We start from the raw sequence: 23,205 nt of genomic DNA on the forward strand, positions 1-23,205 counted from the left end.
TAAGAATATTTGGCCTCCCCATCTGAGATTTGGGCAGAAGAAGAAGCCAATTGCCGATGATGTTAGGTTGGAATTTCTGTCACCATAGGGTGTATATTGCAGGGTCTGTGATGCCATAATTTATTTAACCATTCCCCTGTTGGGCACCCCTGTTTGCCTTCAGATTTTCACTATTACAATCTTGCAAAAAACATCCCTGTAAATATATCTTTATGCATGTGTGTGAGTGAATCCATAAGCTAAATTCCTTGAAGTGGAATTACTGAGTTAAAAGGAATTCACATTGAAAAATTTGAGAGATTATTATGAACTACACACTAAAAGTTATTATTTCATATACCACCAATAGCATGTGAGGGCCTATTTCTTCACACATTATTGTCAATACTAGATATTCTCAATCTTCTTAGTTTTTGCTAACTAATAGACCAAGGATAACTTCATTTTAATCAGCACTTCACTAATAACTAATGAGGTTGAACACCTGGTATTCATGACAAGTGATCACCTATTTTTCATCTTAAGAATTGCCTGAAACATCAGTGAAATGGCAAAACAGGGAGCTCCAAAAGTCCATCCCTCCATAAAAACAATGAAAAAACCTGTGAACGCCGTCAGAATAAACTTTTTCAGAACTCTGAAAACTAAACAAATACTTACAACAACCAGGGGAATACTTAATCAAGAAACTGTATCTGAATCTCAGTAAGAGAGATTTGTGGCATTTAAACTTACCCTGGTACCACTCCCTACCCCAAACTTGGCAGTGGCCTTGAAGACAAGAGCCCATATTCCTGGTACAAGCACCCAGTACTGGAGGAAGTAGAACAGACCTTATTCTCAAAGAACTGTGGTTAATATTTTGACCTATCTGGTATCTCCCTGGAGGATTAGCTCAAAAGGCTTGCGTTAATTTTACTTAACTTGGAACTTTCCCAGGGCTAAGGTGGCTACCCAGGGGATATTGGTTGAAAATATTTAAAGGCAAGTGTTTTTAGCTGCTGCTCCCTGGAGTAAGGGATAACTGTAGTAGCAAACAATAGAAAACTGAAAAGCTTGGGAGGAGAGGCTGGGAAATGAGATGCTTTGGGGGAAAAGAGCTTTGAAAAGCTATGTATTCCTGGGAATCTACAAGGCCACGTGTATGCCCAAGGCTGTGCAGATGCTCAGGAAAGATCTGAGAAGGTTGTAAGCTCTCACCTATGGCTCACCTCGAGGATCTGGAAACAGGGAGGGAAGGTCAGGCAGAGCTGTAAACTGCCTGATTGCTAGTCGATGGCTCAGCACAACACACACAGAGCCCCTCTGCACAGACCAGGAGATGGTTGCTGTAGTTCCAGGCATTTAAGGAATTCTCTGTTAAATCACTAGCTGACCACTAAGTGTATGGAAGAAGGAGTTCAGTGGCCACACATGACAAAGAATACCAACCTTACAAAATTAGCTCAGAAAAGTCACTAAAGAAAGAAACAACAACCCTTCTCAAACTCTTCCAAAGTATAGAACAATAGAGAACACTTCCTAACTCCTTCTATGAGGCCAGTATTACTCTGATACCAAAGCCAGACAAAGATCCCACTGAAAAGAAGAATACAGACTAATATCCCTTATGAATATAGATGTAAAAATCATCAACAAAATACTAGCAAACTGAATCCTGCAGCATATTAAAAGGATTATACTCCATGACCAAGTGGAATTTATCCAAGGTATGCAATGGTGGTTTCAACATGTGAAAATTAAACAATGTAATATGCCATATTAGAGGATGTTAATATTCTCTAATTAACATTCTCATATTAAAAGAATGAAGGATAGGACTTCCCTGGTGGCTCAGTGGTTAAGAATCCGTCTGCCAGTGCAGGGGACATGGGTTTGAGCCCTGGTCTGGGAAGATCCCACATGCCGCAGAGCAACTAAGCCCGTGTGCCACAACTCCTGAGCCTGTGCTCTAGAGCCCATGAGCCACAACTCCTGAGCCCATGTGCCACAACTACTGAAGCCCATGCGCCTAGAGCCCGTGCTCCGCAACAAAGAGAAGCCACCGCAATGAGAAGCCTGCACACCACAACGAAGAGTAGACCCCGCTCGCCGCAATTAGAGAAAGCCCGTGCGCAGCAACGAAGACCCAACCAGCCAAAAATAAATAAAGAAAAATAAATTTTAAAATAGATTTTTAAAAAATCTTAAAAAAAAAAAAGCAAAACCGTGAAGCTACAGTAATCTTAACAATGTGGTACTGGCATAAGTATACACATAGAGACCAAAGGAATAGATTTGAGAATCCAGAAATAAACCCATACATTATGGTCAATTCATTTTTGACAAGTCTGCCAAAACTGTTCAATGGAGAATAAATAGTCTTCAATAAATGATGCTGGGACAACTGGATACCCACACACAAAAGAATGAAGCTGGACCCCTACCTTAAAACATATACAAAAGTTAACTCAAAATGGATCAAAGACCTAAATGTAAGAGCTATAAAACGCTTAGAAAGAAACACAGGTGTAAATCTTTGTGACCTTGGATTAGGCAATGGTTATTTGAATATGATACCAAAAGCACAAGCAACAAAAGAAAAAAAAGCAGATAAATTGGACTTCATAAAAATTTAAAACTTTTATGCTGCAATGGATAATACCAAGAAAGTGAAAAGACAATCCACAGAATGAGAGAAAATATTTGGAAACCATATATCTGATAAGCATCCAGAATATATAAAAACTCTTACAACTCGACAACAAAAAGAAAAACAACCAATTAAAATGTGCAAAGAAATAGACATTTTTCCAAAGAATATATGCAAACAGCCAATAAGCACATGAACAGATGCTTGATATCATTAGTTTTTAGGAGAATGCAAATCAAAACCACAATGGGATACTACTTTATACCCACTAGGATAGCTATATAAAATCAAACAAACAAAAAATCCGAGAAAATAACAAGTTGTAGCAAGGATGTGAGAAATGGGAACGTTCTTACATTGTTGGTGGGAACTTAAAAAGGTACAGCCGCTGTTGAAAACAGTTTGCCAGCTCCTCAGTAAATTAAACAGAATTGCCAAACGACCCAGCAATTCCACTCCTAGGTATATATTTGAGAGATTTAGAAATATATGTTCACACAAAAACTTGTGTTTTTGGACAACCCAAATGTCCGTCAACTTACGAATAGATGAAAAAATGTGGTATATCCATACAATGGAACATTATTCAGCCATAAAAATGATGTATGTATTGATACATAATACAATGTGGATGAACCTTAAAAACATTATGCTAAGTGAAAGTAGCCAGACACAAGAGGTCACACATTGTATGATTTAATTTACATGAAATATCCAGAATAGGTAAATCCATACATTTATGTCAGCGGTCCCCAACCTTTTAGGCACCAGGGACGGGTTTTGTGGAAGACAATTTTTCCGTGGACCGGGGGTGGGGGGATGGTTCAGAGGGTAATGTGAGCACTGGTTCAGGCAGTAATGTGAGGGATGGGGAGCTATGGGGAACGGCGGATGAAACTTTGCTTGCTCGCCCGCTGCTCACCTCCTGTTGTGTGGCCTGGTTCCTAACAGGCCTCGGACCGGTACTGGTCTGTGGCCCTGGGGTTGGGGATCCCTGATTTATGTAGATTGTAGATTTATGTAGAATGTAGATTAATGGTTGCAAGGGGCTTGGGGTAGAGAGGAATGGGTTACTTATTGGGATGATGAAATGTTCTGGAATTTGCATAGTGGTGATGGTTGCACAACATTGTGACTGTATTAAAAACCCTCTAATGAAAAGAATTGCCTGTTTACATCTTTTGACTATATTTCTATTGTATAGTTGGTGTTTTATTAATTTGTGGAAACTCTTTATATTTGGTGGATATTTATCCTTTGTTTTATATGCTGCAAATATTTTCTCCCAATCTGTTGCTTGTCCATTAAATTTGTTTGCACTATTTTTTGCTGTACAGAATTTGAAATTTTTTACATAGTATGATCTGTTAATATTTTCCATTATGGCTTCTGAATTTGAAACTTAAGAAGATATTTTCCATCCCAAGATTATAAAAATGTTTTCAACATTTCCCTCTAATCTTATTGAGCTTTTTATAAAATGTAGATTTTAAAAGGAAGTAGAATTTTTATATGTTTAGCATAAAGTGGGAGTTTAACTTTATTTTTTTCCAAATGGTCCCACACAATTCATTGAATAATTCATGCTTTCCCCACTGATTTGAAATGTTCCCTGTACATATTTTGATAATAACATTGAAAATGTAGTCGTCTTTCACACTTAGGTCTTTCAGAGATTCCTCTGTAACAACTGATGGTCGGTGTAGCCTATTCTATTTGAATTATAGACATAAAAACAATGATATTTATACCTATGCAGTTATTTTAACTACTTTCCCCACAAGGCACTTTTGTATCTCTTAAATTATTTGATTGTCTCAACATTTTTCATGGTGGGTGTATTTGTTTGCTAGGGCTGCCAAACCAGAATACCATAGACTTGGTGGCTTAAACAACAGAAGTTTATTTTATCATAGTTATGGAGACTGGAAATCCAAGATCAAGGTGCCAGCAGGGTTGGTGTCTGATGTGGACTTTCCCTTTGGGTTGCAGATGGGTGCCTTCCTCCTCTGTGCTCACCCAGCCTTTCCTAGGTGTGTGCATGGGGAGAGAGAGAGAGAACTCTCTGGTGTCTCTTTTTATGAGGACACTAATCCTATCAGATCAAAGCCCTATCTTTATGACCTTATTTAACTTTAATTACTTCCTTAGAGGCCCCATCTCCAAGTACAGCCACCCTGAGGGTTAGGGTTTCAACATAAGAATTTGAGGGACACAAACATTCAACCCATGATATTCCATTCTTTGTCCCCCCAAATTCATGTCCTTCTCACTTGTAAAATATATTCATCCTACCTCAATAGCCAGCCCCCAAAGTCTTAACTCATTTCAACATCAACTCTAAATTCCAAAATCTCATCTAAATATCATTTAAATCAGATATGGGTGAGGCTCAGGTATGAGCATCCTGAGGCAAAATTCCTTTCCAGCTGTGAACCTGTGAAACCAGACAAGTTATGTGCTTCCAAAATACAGTGGGACAGGCACAGGACAGACATTTCCATTCCAAGAGGAAGAAATAGGAAAGAAGCAAGGGGTGACAGGTCCCAAGCAGGTCTGAAAGCTAGCAAATTCCATTAGACCTTGAGGTTTGAAAATAAGCCTGCCATCCAGATCAACTGGGGTTTGCAGTGTTGTCCCCACGGCCCTACGTGGTGTTCTCACCCCTGAAGCTCTGCTGGGTGGTGTTCCAGCCCCTGTGGCTCTGCTCCAGGTTGTGGCAACCTGGTCTGTTGAAACTTGAGAGGTGGGCCTACCCTCAAAAACTGAGGAGGAAATCAAGTTTGTCCCCTGGGACTGTGGTGGGAGTGGTGGCCCTAATGATCTCTAGTCGTTCTTCTCTCCTGTGGAAGGATAACACACGTTCACAGCCAGATAGCTCTATGATCCCACCCTATAGAACCCAAGAAGTTCAACGGCCTTCTTTCTTTTTGAAGCCTCTCTCCCCCTTCAGTGGGAACTGGCAGTGTTTCTGCTTGTTTAATCCCAACATCTCTTTATTGAGTGATAGTCTAGCCACGCCATACATGTTCTCCTCAGAACATCCGTTTTCATATTTTGCAATATGAGCAGGGTGAGAATTTTCCAAATACTTAAGTTCCGATTCCTTTTTGCTTAACAACTTCTTCAATTTCCCTCTCCTCTCACATTTTACTATAAGCAGTCAGGAGGACCTGGGCCACACCTCCAACATTTTTCTTAGCAATCTCCTCAATTAAATAGCCAATTTCATTGTTCATAAATTCTATCTTCCACACAATTCAGCCAGATTCTTTGCCACTTTATAACAGAGATCACCTTTCTTCTAGTTTCCAATAACCTGTTTCTTGCTTTCCTTCTGAGACCTCAACACCATGAACTTTAATAATATTTCTACTAACATTCTGTTCATGAATATTTATGTGTTCTCTAAGAAGATGGAGGCTTTCTCTCCAGCTCTCCTCTTTTCTTTCTGAGCTCTCCCCAGAATCGCCTTTAACATTCACATTTTTACCATCCGTCCCTTTAAGGCAATCTAGGCCTTTCCTAGTCTGCACCTCAAAACTCCTCCAGTCTCTACCCATTACCCAGTTCCATAGCCACTTCCACATTTTACGTAGTTGTTACAGAGGTACCACACTTCTTGGTACCAAAATCTGTATTAGTCAGCATTCTCCAGAGAAACAGAAACAAACTGCCCTCCCTAATGTGGGTGGGCCTCACCCAATCAATTGAAGGCCTGAACAGAATAAAAAGGCTGACCTTTGTGTGAGTAACATAGAACTCCTCCTGCCTGAGCCTTTGAGCTGCGACATCTGTTTTTTCCTACCTTTGGACTCAAACTGAAACACTGGTTCTTCTTGGGTTTTGAGCCTACTGACTTTCGGACTGGAGCTACACCTTCAGGTCTCCTGGGTCTCCAGCTCACCAGCTGCAGGTCCTAGGACTTCTCAGCCTCCATAATGGTGTGAGCCAGTTCCTTATAATCAATCTCTCTCTGTCATTCATTCTCTCTCTCTTCACACACACACACCCACACACACACACACACACTATAAGTTCTGTTTCTCCCGCAAACCCTGACTAATACAGTGGGTGAAGCAAGTATTATTAACCTCATTTTGGTGATGGGTAAGTTAAAGCCCAAGAGTGGTTAAGTCTTACTAAATAAAGATCATTAAATGAGTTACAAACTATGACTAGGTCTTTCAGGTCACAGCCTCTTGTCTACTCAGTATCCCTACTGAGAATGCACATGGTGAAGGTCATTGTACCTGCCTACATTTTATAGTGTATCAACTCTTCTGAAGCAATGAAACCTCCTCTCAGTTCCTTGCATTATATTGATACTGGATAGCAAAAGCCTCTCTCACTTTAATATCCCTTTGAAAGTAATTTCCCTGTTTTGGGGTCAATGACTTGTCCCCCATAGAGAGTCCCAGGAGGCCTGACCTCTAGGGCAATACTTAAAAATATTACTTAGTAATTTTTCTTATTAAGAACTTACTTTTTTAAGTACTTTCTTCCTAAGTACTTTCTTACTTAGCCCTTAGAAAAACACTTTATTCCTTTCTCCTTCCTTTCCTGCATCCATTCTACCTACTTTTGGCCAGAGGACATCAATTTCATTTTGGGAAATTCTCTCTATATGTAATGGATAAAGTCTGGCAGGAATATTAAAGATACCTTGTCCTCTCCTAACTCAGGAGCAGTGATGTGGACCCAAGCTGGGTCAGTTAGAAGCTTCCACTTGGAGTTGGCTAGTGAGTAGAGTGATGGAGACTAGACAAAATGCTAAGCAGTTCTTGCTCAACACCTTCTGGAGTTGCCTGGTTTCTGGAGAGCTGGGTTCGCCAGCCTTTTCTTAAACCTGTTTGCTCCCCTGTATCTATCCTTCAGTTAAATCCCTCTTTTTTCCCTAAGTTAACCAGAACTGGATTTTGTTATTCACAACCAAAAAACCCCAATTCATATAGTAAAGGTGATTCATTCATTCATTCAGCAGATATTTATTAAGTATTTACTATTTGTCAAGCACTGTGCCAGTCAGAGGGGAGGGCTTTCCAAGTGCTTAACAGGCTGATCTCTTTTTGTCAATAAGAGAGAAAACCCGGGGTTAACTCTACGAGCCTTCATTATAAGTGCCAGGAAAGAAAGAGACTCTAGGAAACTCCCAGTGCGTCACTGGGAGTTAATTATTAACTATCATTAAATAAAGTTTAATAGAAACAATAAAAACATGAATGTTGGAATTGTAATACTTTTCTCTAACTGAAATATTTAATTCAGAGCTGTAATAATTTTTAACTTTGTAATGAGTTTCTTTGGAGGTCATATGTATTGTTATATTCTGGTGAGGTTTGTGTAGATCCCTGTTGCTAACCACTCAGGAACACATTACATAGTGTTGCCTGTATGAGAAGTAGCTCCATCACAAAACAACGTTGATTATTTGAAGCATCTGTGCTTGTCATTTATTAATAGCCATGAGGAGAAAGATACTCGGTATTTCAGGCATTTAAAAGATGAAGGGGTAGTTTGAGGGAATGAGTGGTTTGGGGGAGTTAAATACTGATTCCTCTCTACTGCACCCCATGGAAATATACAGTTTAAGCTCTGATATTATCTTAAAGATCTTGGAATTCTGGATGCTGCTTCATTAATAAAGATTTTAGCGATTTTGGGGGCTTAGTAATTGGCTCCGACATGACCTTTTCATTGGAACATTTAGGCTCTCCTTTCAGATTCCAGACATAGAACTGGTGTAGATTCCTTGGCATAATTGATTTGGAGCTCAAATTTAAAGGCACTATTTTCTCTAGCAGAAGCATCTGAATTCACAGCTCACATATCTCCTGATCAGTGGCCAAGTGTCTCTTTGAACTGGACTTTGGTTTCAACTGCCGTGAAAGAACATGATTCTCCTGATCGTCCACCAAGCATTCTTCTCGTTGCACTTTCATGTGCCCTTGAAAGAGCCTATCTTTCCAACTGGCCCTCACATGGGTATGCCTTTCAAATTGGGTTTCCATCTCTCTTAAAATTCTCATTTAAAAATGCTCTTGGTGATGTGAAGCTAATATTTATTACAAATCTTTGGTGTGAATTTTGTGGTATTTAATTTCTTTGTGTTCAGAGAAAAAACAAAATTAAAATTAATAAGTTTGAAAAACTAATGCAATTTTGGAATGTCCTCTTCATCCATGACATTTTATTCTAGCAAAATTCATAAGGTGTACATTTCTTAACTCATACAAACCTTTCAAATGATGGGCCACATAATTCACTAAGAAAGGAAAAAATAACCAAGGCACCCTCCAGGGTCCCCAAAGTTAGTTTTGTCAATACAATGCATTCTAAATCACACCATCTTAAACATAGCCTGCAAATTTGGTGAAAATCTGTGTAGCTGTCTCCATACCACAAAGAAACAGACAAAACTGGATGTTAATTACATATAGATAAGACATAGGTAATCTGTCCAATCAGTGATGACCCTGGCCCTTTCTTCCTTGACTGCTGCTACTCCTTAGTACCTCCACCAGAGGGCAGGCAGTAAACGAGAAAGGAAAGAAGAGGCCTGGCTGTGAGGCCCACACGACACAAGGAAGGACTCAAGCTACCTAAACCCATTTCTGTACTCACTCCCCCATGGTCCTGGTGGGTCTAGCTTATTTGAGTGAAGTTCTTATTTCAGATAGGGGAACTGGGTCCAAATCATGGCTCAGTCACTTCAGGCAGTCAAGAACTATTTATTGAGTGTCTGCTGTATGCGAGGCACTGTTTTAGGCACTGGGGATGCAAGACAGACAAAAACATTAGCTTCTGGAACTAACATTCTAGTATTGTATTTTCATAATCCCTGTGAGCCTCAGTTTCCTAATCTGTGCCATGGGGGCAATAATACTAGAGTTTCTGTGCGCATTTAAATGAGATACTTATACATCTAATGAAGTTTCTGGATTTATTATAATTTACAGTTTGTACACAGTTTTACATAGTGTTTATAAAGTTTTGTGTCTGGGACTTCCCTGGTGGTCCAGTGGGTAAGACTCCATGCTTCCGATGCCCAGGTTCTTTCCCTGGTCGGGGAACTAGATCCCACATTCCACAACTAAGAAGTCTGCATGCTGCAAGTAAAGATCCCACATGCCGCAACGAAGATCCTGTGTGCCGCAACTAAGACCCAGCACAGCCAAAATAAATAAATAAATAAATAATAAAGAAAGAAACATTAAAAAAATAATGCTGCTTTAAAAATAAATAAATAAAATTTTGTGTTCTACTTTACATTTTCATGAACGTTTTCCTATGAATATTTCTTTTCTACTCAGTATTTTAACAGTAATGTAGCATTTCGTTGTATCAATTTATCATAATATTTAAACATGACTGTTCTATTGTATACTTGGTTCATAGTAGGTTCTCAGTAAATATTTGTTGAAAGAATACATGAATACCACACATTTATATTATTTGCATCTTTTCATTATCACAAATAATACTCTTTTTAGCTTCTGAATAATCTTTCTGGGAAAAGTGCTAAAAGTAGGGTTATTATATCAAAATGCATGACACAAGGCATGAATATTTTCATGATCCTCAATATATATTACCATCATGCTGCCATGAAGACTGTACTAATTTACAATTAATGACAACCACATTGTGGTTTAATTTGTAATCTATAATTATTCATATTATCTAATTTCTTTCATATAGCTACTATTTGGATATCCCTGTTGTAAAACTTATGTGTTTGGGCTTCCCTGGTGGCACAGTGGTTAAGAATCCGCCTGCCAATGCAGGGGACACGGGTTCGTCCCTGGTCCGGGAAGATCCCACATGCCGTGGAGCAACTAAGCCCGTGCGCCGCAACTACTGAACCTGCGCTCTAGATCCCGTGAGCCACAACTACTGAGCCCATGAGCCACAAGTACTGAAGCCCGCACGCCTAGAGCCTGTGCTCTGCAACAAGAGAAGCCACTGCAATGAGAAGCCTGCGCACCACAACGAAGAGTAGCCCCCCCCCCCTCACTGCAACTAGAGGAAGCCTGTGTGCAGCAACGAAGACCCAATGCAGCCAAAAATAAATAAATAAAATAGATAAATTTATTAAAAAACAAAAACAAAACAAAACAAAAAAAAACTTATGTGTTTGAGGGGCAGGACACTTTGGGGGGAAGACAGGGAAGACCCTACATGTAGGATGCTAATTGAGGAGGGCGAGCCTCAAAACTACCCCCTAAGCCATCAGGCCAGCAGGAGCAGAGAATGAGGTGACAGAGGAAGAATGATGCAGAAAATAAATCAGAGGGACATTGAAGAGATATGTTACATTTTTGCCAAAGACTAACAGATGACAGATAAAGACTATTACCACAAAGGAGTACCTCTTTGTTACATCACAGCAGGGGTGGGGCTGTTTTGTGCAATGAGCACCTGTGACATTGGAAGTGAAGTCTGCAAACCCTGCTGTCTCAGTTGGACTTGAGAGAGCTGATGCAGCACTGGGCATGGAAATGTTGATGAATTAGTATGAATTGGGGCCTGGTTAGCAATGTGATTTGCATACCTGTGGTTTGGGGTTAGGCATGCCATATCTTTACCTCTTTGCCCTGACGAATACAATTGGTTGAGAGGTTGAAATTAAGCAATGAGCCTTTGATCTGAAATGGTTTGGTAAAATAAGCAATTGTGTGGTTTTGAAAAATAATGTATTTTGAAATGTTTTCAAACCTACAGAAAAGTCACAAGTGCAGTACAAAGAACTTCCATATCCCTTTCATCTAGTTTCCTAAGTGTTAACATTTCACTGCATTTGTGCTCACTTGCTCTCTTTCTCCCTCTCTAGTCCCCAGACTGACCCAGCAATGTTTCATTTTCCTCTCTGGTCCAGGATTCCATCCAGGAACATGTGTTGCATTGAGTTGTCATATCTTTCAGGCTCCTCCAATTTGATTTTTTTTTTTTTGGCCATGCTGCGCGGTGTGTGGGATCTTAGTTCTTGGACCAGGGATCAAACTTGCACCCCTTACAGTGGGAGGTGGAGTCTTAACCACTGGACTGCCAGGGAAGTCCCCAGGGTCCTCCAATTTGAAATAGTTCCATAGTCTTTTCCCATCTTTCATGTCCTTAGCAGTTTTAGAAACTTCTGGTTTTACATTTTGTAGGATGACCCACATGTTTCCTTAGGACTAGACGCAGGCCATGTTTTCTTGGCAGGAATATCCCAGAAGTGATGCTGTGCTCTTCTCAGTGCATCACATAAGAGGGCACACAATGCCAACCTGTCCTGTCACTGGTACCGTTAACCTTCATCACCTGGTCATGTTGGTGTCTGCAGGTTTCTCCACCATAAGGACACTACTTTTTTCTCTTTGTAACTAGTATTTTGTGGGGAGATATTCCCAGATTATGCCAACGTCCTGTTCCTCATCAATCCTCCACCAGCCACCCTTAGCCTCCTGAATCAACCACTATTTGTCATGGTGGCCAAATAGTGATTTTCTAGTTCCATCAATCTTTCTACATTTATCAGTTGGCATTCTACTATAAAGAAAAAATGGGATTCTCTCCTGTTCCAACTATCTATTGCTATGTATCAAAATATTCTCAAACTTAGTAGTTTAAAACAATAATCATTGATCTAGTTCAGGAATCTGCATCTGGGCAAGGTGATGTATCAACCAGTGCAATCAACTGGGTCTGGAGGATCCACTTCCAAGGTGGCTCACTCACATGGCTGACAAGTTGGTGCTGACTTTTGGCTAGGGCCTCAGTTGGTCAGCCTGAGCCACTACATGAAGCCTCTCCATGTGGCTGCTTGATTTCCATTGTAGCATTGTGACTGAGATTCAACAGCAAGCATCCCAAGAGAGTAAGGTGAAAGCGCATGGCCTTTTTCTGATACAACCTCAGAAGTCACAGGGCTTCACTTTCATTGTACTCTCTTGTTTAAAGAAGTTACACGTATCCACCCAGGTTCAAGGGGAGGGGACATAGCATTTACCACTCAGTGGGAAAGTTGTTAACATCACATTGTAAGAATGGCATGTAGGATAGAATATATTGTGGTGGGCTTCTTTGTAAAATACAGTCTGCCCCATTCCCCATTTATTTATTCATTCGTTTATATCAATATGGACTCATGGATTCCAATTTTATATAATCGGTTGTAATCCATTACTATCATTTATTTTGATGCTCAAACTGTCCCAGATTTGACTATTGGGAGCCTCTCCCAAGGTGGTAGCTGTATTCTTTTGACATGTTCCCATTAGTATTTGCTCATTTTCTTTGGTGGAGGGTGGTACATATAAACCATGATCTGGGTACTTGGTGTGCTCATTGCTTACAGGCTGTCATTGCCTCTAGGTCCTCTTATAGATAGAGCTAGTCTGTAAGAGGGCCTAGAATACACAAACACACACACACACACACACACACACACACACACACACACATAGATAAATACATTTCTCCATCTCTCTGAGTATAAATGTTAAAAAAGCATGGGTTCATATCAAAACCTCCAATTTCAACTCAGAATCTTGGGGTTCAGTCTGGTCTTGCTCCTTTCCATGATTTTTCTATATTCTCCAACAGTAAGAAACCTGGTGCTTATTATCTTCAATATAATCCTCACTTATTCGCTCAATTAATATAACCAGTCTCCCAACTACACTAGCTTTTCTCCTCCACCTACCACCCCTGCGCCCTGCCACCAGCACTCTGCATTCTCAGATATCAGCAGGCACGTTGCCAATGTGCTTCCATGCGGCATCCTATACTGCTTCAACAACCCATATCTTTGGGCACTGACAGGCACACCTCCAATGCATCTCTGTGCAGTTCCCCTCTTCTCCCCCTTACCATCCCATGCCCTTGGGTGCCACTGGGGATAATACTGACATCCCTCCATACAGCACCTCCTGTATCCCTCCCTAGCACTATATCCTCAGGCACCAGCAGGCATACCACTGATGTGTCTCCACGTGGCAGCTCTCTTGACTGCCACTGACTCCTCCAAGCTTGGAAGGGAAGATGGAAAGGGAAAGTAAGCAATTGTGTTTTAACATGACTGAAACTGGCCAATACGTGGTCCAGAGTCCTCTGTCTTTGAACATCCACACTAGCTCCTTTTTAATCATTTAAAAATGCAAACTTGATCTTGCTGTTCTGTTTCTTAAAACCCTTGGATGATTTTCCGGCCCTAAGGCTAAAATCCAAAAACTCTAATATGACCTACAAGACCCTACATAATTTGACAAACTGCCTGTTTTTCCAGTATAATCTCTGTTTTATTTCTCTGGGTTCAGTCAGTTTCCCAGAGCAGAATCTTCCAATCTCCAACTTGGAGTGTGTAAACTTTGGCTGCCAGTATTTTTGGGAACTGAGCCCAGGAAAGGGACCGGAGGTCTCAATGATCAGAATGCAGACTTTAACTTAATCCCTATTTTCAGAATGTCATCTCGTGCTTGGTTTAAGTGTCTCATCCTTTACTCAGATGGAGGAAGGGATCTGGGAACTAGCTGCTCCTTATAAATAAATATGTTCAATCAATCATCCTGATTCCAACTCCATACTCCCACTTTCAGAGATACCTGGTACATTTAATTCTTGAGACTTTTGGGGTTTGCAGTACAAATAGCTTCCTTAGGTTTCAGCTTTCTTTAGTCTGCTAAATCAGTTACTACTCGTTTATCCATTTTCTAGTTTCCACGTTTTGTTCGAGGTAGGTGGGGGGAGGGTGTTGTCTTGCCTGTTGTAGCCTCTCTTCCCATTTCCTTTGTCCTCATGGTGTTTGGCCTTTTAATTCCTTTACTGTCTTTTTTGTGGGACTTAGCTCAGGACGGAGCTAAGTGCATGTGTTCAATTCACCAAAGTTAACTGGAAGTGGAGTTGTCTTAGATAGCAAACACCCTGGTTCCTTTTAAAGCAGATTCCATGAACACAAATTGGATTTCATAGAATCATGAAATATTATATTATAATTAGAAACACTTATTCAGTCCAGTGGTTCTTTTTTTTTTTAATAGACTTGATTTTTTAGAGCAGTTTTAGGTTTACAACAAAACTGAGAGGAAGATACACACATGCATAGCCTCCCCCATTACCAACATCCTCCACCATAGTATTAGTACATTTGTTACAATTGATGAATGTACGTTGACACATCACCGCCCAGAGTCCATAGTTGACCTTAGGGTTCACTCTTGGTGTTGCGCGTTCTATGGGTTTGGTCAAATGTATGATGACATGTATCCATTATTATAATAACAATCAGAGTATTTTCACTGCCCTAAAAGTCCTCTGTGCTCTGCGTTCATCTGTCCCCACCCCCATCTCCGGAGATCACTGATCTTTTTACCATCTCCATAGTTTTGCCTTGTCCAGAATGTCATATAGTTGGAATCATACAGTATGTAGTCTTTTCAATTGGCTTCTTTCACTTAGTAATATGCATTTAAGCTTCCTCCATGTCTTTTCATGGCTAGACAGCTCACTTATTTTTATTAATTTTTTAAAAAATTTTAAAAAATATTTATTTATTTATTTGGCCCCACATTTGAAAAGAGTTAGACTTCCAAAACTCAGTTTGAGAAACTAATGTCTAGTCAGTGCCCTCATTTTATAGATGAGGAGACTGAGCCCCAGAGAGGAGAGGTGATTCGCCAAAATCTCACAACTACTGATGGGGTTCAGGGCAGGCCATCCCAAGATGTGCCACTTTGGCCCATGCAGATTATTTTGAGCTGAAAACAATCAAGGCCCAAAAGCCTCAGGAAGAACTTTTGACCTCTCCTCTAACTGCCTAAAAGAATTTACATAGAGGACCTGTTGTAGGAAGGGAGACATCACCATGGATAACTACAGCATAATATGAACTAGGTGTGGTGGAGAGGGAAGAACCTAGCAAAGTCTGTTTGTTAAAATTTCCCTCTGTGTCCCACTGTTTCTGTAGGGCCCAGCAAACATTTGTTTACAAACATTTGCTCTTTTTCATCTTCCTGTGAATTGCCTTCCTTCCTTTTGAAGTCCCAGACCCTTACCCCCTTCTCCTTAGTCCAGGATGACATATATACCCTATTTTACCTGACTGTCCTATGGGCCTCATAGTCCTATGGAGGCCCCATATGCACAAAATTAAATCTGATTTTCTCCTCCTATTAATTTGCTTTATGTCATTTAAATTATTTGACCAACTAAAAGAACCAAGAGGGGAAGAGGGAAATTTCCTCCTCCCTGACACTAGTGAGGGGCCATGTTAGGATGTGAACCCAGGTCTCCTGCCTTTTGCTCTAGTGCTCCTTTTAGATCTATGATATAAGATTTATGTTCCCCCAAACTGATAAGCAGGTGAGGGAAATCTTTCCTTCTGACTCCATGCAGTGGTTTTTTCTCAGCAGTATCATTCGTGGCATTGAAACATTACTTCTTCTGGTGCCTAGGAGGAAAACGCCTCCCTCCCATCTTGAGGGCCACAGAGGGCTAAACGCACTGGGAATCACTGGAGCTTTCTCAGGGCCCTGGGGGAACTGTTTGTTTGAAATGTAATAAAGGTTCCTCTCCACCAAACACGGAGAAAAAGCAATGCTGGGAACACGTCAGAGTCAGCGTGGGAGGTCTTGTCTCTCCTAGTCAACCAACCAATCATCAGGGATAGATTAGACTCCTACTGTGAGCTCTTCTATGCTAGAAGTTACCAAGGATACATAGGCTTTGCCCTGAAGGGATTTATGATCAAATTGCAGAGACAAAACGTTCTATCCTCTCAACCTCTCTGAAGGCACGGCCTTTGTCTTCCCCATTTCTTGCCGGCCTCGGTGCACCTGGCCTCCTTCTGGATACATGTTCGTTATCTATGGTTTGATTAAAACTTCTTTGTTGCACTATTTCCTCCCCCTAAAGGGGGGATAATGAGTGCTGAGTTGATGCGGCCATGTAGCCCCATTCCGCCAAGTAAAGTGACTACGTACATTTTGTCTGGAAACTCACTGTCTTCTGCAGAATTTTTTCTCACTGGTAAAGGTTAAATTTTGCTATTCTCCTGGATCTTTTGAAAATATCTCCTACAAATGAGGAGGCTAACGATAAAACCCCTACTGTTTGTATAGGCTTTGTAGTTTACCGTGATCTCAGTTAATCTTCTATCTTATCTTTTTCCTCAGCGCTTTGTACACAAATGTTTTTGATTCCCTCCAGAGGCAGCCATGTGTGGTGGAATAAACAGCATCAAAACTGGGGTTTCAGCACATACCCCTTCAACTAACTATCTGAGTGTCATGAGGCAAGGTGCTCCCCCTCCCCGGGCCTCAATTTACCTACATGCAGAAGGAGGAAAGGGTTTGGATTCCACAGAATCTGAGGCCCCTTCCAGTTTCTGATTTGAGCGCAGCGCCATTGTGTGGTTTTTGCTACGGGTGTTGTTCCAAACCAAAGGGCAGGGACAGGATGCAGTCTGATAATCAGGGACAGAGGAGGAGTGGTTGAGCAGCTTTGCATATTGGTGGGTGCCTCACTCCCTCTCCTTAGACTTCCCAGGCTGTTTAAGTTCACGATCCCAGGGCACGGCTTGTCCGCCCCCTGCCATACACACCATGCCATTCAGGGTTTCTTTCCCAGGGTCTGCTTTGAAGCCAGAGGAAGATTTTCAGAGCTCTCGAATCTTCTTATTTCTTGCCCTCTTGACATCTGAGGCCTGAAAAGAACTTGGGTTGCCTGCCTAGGCAGGTTTCCGGAGGCCACAGCCTTCTGTCTTCAGGGGCTGGGGGCAGGAGGATGCCGGAGCGAGCGCAGGCAGTCATTGTTTGGGTATTGACTCAAAGGAGCCAGAGCCACAATGCACAGGAAAAAGGATGAGCTCATGACGGCTAAATGAAAAGATTCTTATCTTGGAAACAGCGGTTTCTTATGCAAAACAGGGGGCGGCAATGTGATTGTGCCCCACGGAGTACATTCAACAACAGGGATTTCAAATGAAGAAGCTGTTTTGCATACCTACGGGAGCGGCAATGGGCCAGATTGTTCATTAATTAAAAAGGGGGGGCGGGTGCTGCAAAACCCACGCTCGCACTTGCTGCTGAACCGAAATAATTCATTTGCCTTCCTCTCAGTCCCAGTTGATCAGCTGGGAGACAAATGTTGTTTTTTCAACCGTAGCCACCTCTGGAGAAGGGAGGGGAGGGCAGAGGGGGAGGGAGGACGGGAGAAGGTATGGGCGGGGAGGGGAGCGCGTCACAGATAACTGGAATAGCGGTGATCTCTCAACAATTGCTACTTGGTGTTCAAATGTATTGTACAGAGGTGGGTGGGTTTTTTGTTGCCTTCTTCCCCCCCCCCCCCCACTGCCCCCTGGAGATTTACCTTCCTAGTTCTGTTTGATTTCATATGAAAGAAGTCTCAGCGAATCCCCATTGATGGGGTGGAGAGGAAAGAAAAGAAGAGTGTGGGGAAGGGAGAGGCTAGGAATGTGTCCCTTAACTACAGTCCCCCTTTTTCCCCAACTCTGACATGTGGTCCCCTGAGCGGATGGACCAGAGCTGTGGCTGTCCCGGAAATTCCAGAATAGAGGTCACCCACTGAATGGGTAATGTCACAAGTGGAGAGCAGGGTTGAGTGTGGTTTCAGGTGGGAGGCAGTAACCCCTCCCACGTAACTTTCCTACCAGCCAGACTGCTCTCCTTCTACTGCACATCATCTTTTGATTTAGGAATAAGATTGGTTATCATTTATCAAGTACTTTCATATACATTACTTCCCATGTTATCTCCTATCACTACGTTACACCTGGTGTCAGGCACTTTCACTTATGTTACTTATTTGAGCTTCTTAGTTACCCAGGGAGATAACTGGGTATTATTGCTCCTGTTTTAGAAATGAGGAAACTGTGGCTCAGAAGCATTAAGTGCATCACCCAAGGTCACAGAAGTTGGAAATGACAAAGCTAGGATTTGAACCCACATCGGTCTGATGTCAAAACCTGTGCCCTAAACTGTGCAACGCTGACTCTCCTCCCTTTCTTCCATTCTTCCCTAAATAGTATTTGCCCAACTGTTAATCAAAAGGTAAACCTCCCAAGGATGGCATTCTGGCAAGCAGGGCAAGGATGGAGGTCCTTCCTGAATGTGAGACATTCCCCCCAAACACACATACCTTCAGTGTGGAAGACAAGCTAAGGAAGACAAGCTTGGTAGACCTTTTCTCTACCATAGGCTCACAATATGATTCATGTTTTTTAAAGTCCGGTTTATGGAGGTATAATTTTCATACAGTAAAATTCTCCTTTCTAAAGTGCTGTTCAATGAGTTTTGACAAACGTCTACTGTTGTGTCACCACCAACACAATCAAGATATAGAATATTTTCATTACCCCCCAGAAGTTCTCTGAGCTCCTTTGCAGTCAATCCCTTGCCCCATACCCAACCTTTGGCAACCACTCATCTATTTTCTATTTCTGTAGTTTCGCCTTTTCCAGAATATTGTATAAATGGAATCATATAGTATGTATACTTTTGAGTTTGACTTCCTTTATTTAGCATAATGCTTTTGAGATTCATCCATGTTTTAGTTCATTCCTTTTTATTATCAAGTAATATTCCACAGTATGATTGTACTATAATTTTATACATTCATCAGTTGATAGACATTTGGGTTGTTTCCAGCTTTGGAAAGTTTGGCAGGGTGTTTTTGTTGTTGTTAGGTATACACTTACCCTATAACCCAGCAATCAACTCCTAGTTATTTACCCAAGAGAAATGAAGATATATATTCATGTAAAAACCTGTATATAAATATTCATAGCAGCTTTATTAATTATCACTACAATGCAGAAAAGTCCTAGTTGCTCTGCATCCTTGCTAATACTTGGACAGCCTTTTTAATTTTAGTGATTCGAATAGATGTGAATTTTATCTCATTGTAGTTTGACTTTGCATTTTCCTAATGAGTAATGATGTTGAGGGTCCTTTCATGTGCTTATTTGCCACCTGTGTCTCTTCCTTGGTGAAGTGTCTATTCAAATCATTTGCCCAATTTTTAATTGGGTTTTTTGTGTCCTTATGATTGAGTTTTGAGTTCTTTATATAGTCTGGGTATATGTCCCTTATCAGATGTGTGTTTTGCAAATATTTTCACCCAGTCTGTGGCTCACCTTTCATTTGCTAAGCCTACCTTTGGAAGAGCAGAAGTTTGTCATTTTGATGCAAGTCAACGTATTAATTTTTTTCTTCTATTGTTCATTCTTTCTTTGGTCGTATCTAAGAAATCTTTTCCTAACCAGAAGTCACAGAGTTTTATTTTGAATATGTTTTATTCTAGAAGTTTTATAGATTCAGCTTTTACATTTACGTCTATGATCCATTTTGAATTAATTTTTATATATGTATATGATATGAGGTAAGGGTTGAGGTTCATTTTTTGGCACATAGATGTCAAATTGTCCTGGTGCCACTTTTTTAAAAAGTAAGTTTATTTATTTATTTATTTTGGCTGCGTTGGGTCTTCATTGCTGTGTGCGGGCTTCCTCTAGTTGCAGCGAGCGGGGGCTACTCTTAGTTGTGGTACGCGGGCTTCTCATTGCGGTGGCTTCTCTTGTTGCGGAGCACCGGCTCTAGGCACGCAGGCTTCAGTAGTTGTGGCACGCAGGCTCAGTAGCTGTGGCTCACGGGCTCTAGAGCGCAGGCTCAGTAGTTGTGGTTCATGGGCTTAGCTGCTCTGAAGCATGTGGGACCTTCCCGGACCAGGGCTCGAACCCATATCCCCTGCACTGGCAGGCGGATTCTTAACCCCTGCACCACCAGGGAAGTCTGCCATTTGTTGAAAAGATTATCTTTTTCCCACTGTATTGTTTTTGCACTTTTGTCAAAAATCAACTGACCATACATATGTGGATCTACTTGTGGACCCTCTAGTCTGTTCCATTGATGTATATGTCTATCTTTTTTTTTAATAAATTTATTTATTTTTATTTATTTATTTTTGGCTGCGTTGGGTCTTTGTTGCTGCTCACGGGCTTTCTCTAGCTGTGGTGAGCAGGGGCTACTCCTCGCTGCGGTGCACGGGCCTCTCATTGTGGTGGCCTCTCCTGCTACAGAGCATGGGCTCTAGGTGTGCAGGCCTCAGCAGTTGTGGCATGAGGGCTCAGTAGTTGTGGCTCGTGGGCTTAGTTGGCATGTGGGATCCTCCCAGACCTGGGATGAAACCTGTGTCCCCTGCATTGGCAGGCGGACTCCTAACCACTGCGCCACCAGTGAAGTTCCATATATGCCTGTCTTTATGCCAATACCACACTGCCTTGTTTACTGTAGATTCATAGTAAGTCTTGAAATCAGAGAGTATAGTTCCTCCAACTTTGTTCTCTCTCTCTCTTTTTTTTTTTTTTGCCACAACTCGCAGCTTACAGGATCCTAGTTCCCTGACCACGGGTCTAACCCAGGCCCTTGGCAGTAAAAGCACAGAGTCCTAACCACTGGACCACCAGGGAGTTCCCAAACTTTGTTCTTTTAAAAAAATGTTTTGGCTCTTTAATGTCCTTTGCTTTTCCATAGAAATTTTAGAATCATCTTGTCAATCTCTACAAAGAAGCCTGCTGGGATTTTGATTGAGATTGTGTTGAATCTATAGACCAATTTGGGGAGAATTGACATCTTGACCCTATTGAGTCTTCTGATTCATGAATACGGTGCGCCTCTCCATTTATTTGTCTTCTTTAATTTACTTCATCAATATTTTATAGTTTTCAGCATACAAATCTTACACATATTTTGTTAGGCTTATCCCTAAGTATTTCATTTTTGTTATGCTATTGTAAATTGTGCTGCTTGTTAAATTTCAATTTCTAGTTGATATACAATTGATTTTTGTATATTGATATTGTGTCCTATAACTTTGCTAAACTCACTTATTAGTTCTAGCAGTTTTGGTACACTCTTTGGGATCCTGTAGGTAGATGATCATGATGTCTGTGAATAAAAACAACTTTATTTCTTCCTTTTCAGTCTTTGTGTCTTTTATTTCTTTTTCCTTGCTTAATTGCCCTGGCTAGAATCTCTAGTACAATTTGAATAGAAGTGGCAAAAGCAGACATCCTTGTCTTGTTTCTGACCTTAGGGGGAATGCTTTCAGTCTTTTACCATTTAGTGTAATGTTAGGTGTGGGGTTTTCATAGATTCCTTTTATCAGGTTGAGGATGTTCCCTTCTGTTCCTGGTTTCCTGAAAGTTTTTATCATGAATGGATCTGCATTTTGTCAAATGTCTTTTCTGCATGAATTGAGATGATCACGTGGTTTTTATTTTTCATTCTCTTGATATGGTAAATTACACTGATTTTTTTTAATATAAATTTATTTTTTTTTGGCTGCGTTGGGTCTTCGTTGCTGTGCATGGGCTTTCTCTAGTTGTGGCGAGCGGGGGCTACTCTTTGTTGTGGTGCGCGGGCTTCTCATTGCGGTGGCTTCTCTTGTTGTGGAGCACGGGCTCTAGGCGTGCGGGCATCAGTAGTTGTGGCACGCAGGCTCAGTAGTTGTGGCGCACGGGCTTAGTTGCTCTGCAGCATGTGGGATCTTCCCAGACCAGGGCTTGAACCCATGTCCCCTGCACTGCCAGGCGGATTCTTAACCACTGCACCACCAGGGAAGTCCAAATTACACTGATTGATCTTCAAATGTTTAACCAGTCTTGTATTTCTGGGATAAACCTTACTTGGTCATGAGGTATTATCCTTTTTATGTATTGCTGAATTCGATTTGCTGATAATTTGTTGAGCATTTTTGGGCCTGTGTTCACGAAGGATATTGGCCTATAGTTTTCTTATAACACCTTTGTCTGGTTTGGTATTCGTCTGGATTGGGTTTTGAATTGGAGTTATTTTTCAAGCGGAGGGGCTGAATTTAGGGCTGGTCTGATGCAACAGTGTTATAAGAAGGCCAAGTTTCTCAGAGGCACTCAGTTTGCCTTCCTTTGCTCTGCTGAGCCACACTACTGACCTTCCCACAACTGCAGATGGTGCTGGACCCTCAATAGTCCCTGTGCTGCTCAGAGCGCTGGAATTTTCTGTCTCCCTTCTCTGCTCCATTTCCAAACCAACAACATGATGCACAAAACAATAGAGACCTGCTCCCTATGTGTAATAGTTACCTAATCAGATACATCAAACATCAGGGGCCCAAGAGACCCGTAGTCATATCTCTGTCTATGCTTCGGGTCAACTTGAATGCGCTCCAGGGGTGCCTGTACACATGGTCACCAGGGTGCAACGGATGTAGAGGGAAGATTGCATCCAGCTTGTGAATGGGAGCACTTTCAAATCATCACCTGTACTTAGCAAAGGTTTGAGAGTTCTCTGTAGTATCCTGAGTATTTAACAAGCATTCTGATGCTGAGTAATGATTACAGCCGTACATAAAATAGAAAGATTAGAGTCTCAGTTGCCTGCTTAATATGTAAATGTATCCAGTTATGTGTGAGTGCTTTTAATGAAGTAACTTGCACTTCTGTTTCCTACACTGAGAGTGATTGATGCAAAAAACACTCTATAACCCCATCAGAAATTAGCAGCCCTTTGAAAGGGCTCTGTGGTGTATGCCTGGCC

The sequence above is a fragment of the Balaenoptera borealis genome (genome assembly GCF_965194805.1).
Source record: "Balaenoptera borealis genome assembly, chromosome: X".
NCBI lineage: Eukaryota > Metazoa > Chordata > Mammalia > Artiodactyla > Balaenopteridae > Balaenoptera > Balaenoptera borealis.